Source organism: Phoenix dactylifera, chromosome 1, assembly GCF_051530095.1.
Source record: "Phoenix dactylifera cultivar Ajwa chromosome 1, Ajwa_hap1_PhDact_Kaust_v1.1, whole genome shotgun sequence".
Classification (NCBI taxonomy): Eukaryota; Viridiplantae; Streptophyta; class Magnoliopsida; order Arecales; family Arecaceae; genus Phoenix; species Phoenix dactylifera.
The window spans coordinates 33,760,340-33,761,297 of NC_143190.1; the positions used below are offsets into that span (position 1 = coordinate 33,760,340).

Genomic DNA, 958 nt, shown 5'->3' on the forward strand with positions numbered 1-958 from the left:
TAATATCAAAACAAAATTCAAGGGAGTAAAAACTCAACATCCATATTTAAAAAATAAAAAACAAAAATTTTATGCTCATGCGTCAAAAGGAGATTGGTGGTTTATGCCACAACCTCACCATTTGTCACACCAATCTTTGTTGGTTAGATTTTTTTCTTTGTTGGCATACTTGATCAACAATTGCATGTAATTTAGGATGGACACAAGTGGAATAGCCTACATGTTCATGTACGACATTTATATTTAGAGACATTAGCAATTTTCATGGCTATAACCTTTTTGATAATCGAATGATCAAAGAGCCTATATAAGTATGGCCTTATATCTATATTAAAATGACTAAATCACTGAACTGCATCGACAAAAATGGTTCAGATATCGTGTTGTACATCTTTAATGTAGATAATGGGAACCAAAACTATTATAACAGGCGGAAGTTAATTAAACTTGAATATCTGAGTATAGTACCTCTTTAAATTCAGTGGAGATAATAAAGTGATACCTTAGCGGGGATAGCTCAGTTGGGAGAGCGTCAGACTGAAGATCTGAAGGTCGCGTGTTCGATCCACGCTCACCGCATTAATTTTTCAAATATAAACAAAAATTTTGGAGAATCAAGAATAATATAAAATTAATCCAATATTTTAATATTTTATTTTAAATGTGATGAATAAATGTGCAATTTGGTAATTGACATAAAATTACTGTTTCTAGCAAATTTAGTTACCAAGAATTTATCCTTCAATAGTTTTTATATTGGGAAAGAATATTTTTCGATAAGTTGATTGTTGTTTCAATGCATAAAGACCTACTTGCTCTAGATGGTGAATAATAATTAATTGGGAGGTAGTATATAACTAAATTTAAGTTCTTCTTACAGATAAATATGAGCCCATATTTTTTGTTGCTTTTGTCTCTCTCATGTGGTTTACGTAATGGCAATAGATTATAAATCCTC

The 958-nt window shown here is 30.6% G+C and overlaps 1 non-coding gene across 1 annotated transcript; it reads left to right on the forward strand.

Moving 5' to 3' along the window:
• Positions 1–506: 506 nt before the first annotated feature.
• TRNAF-GAA (transfer RNA phenylalanine (anticodon GAA)) lies at positions 507–579 on the forward strand. Its single transcript has one exon. It is a non-coding gene; the product is annotated as a tRNA-Phe (tRNA).
• The last annotated feature ends 379 nt before the right edge of the window (positions 580–958 follow it).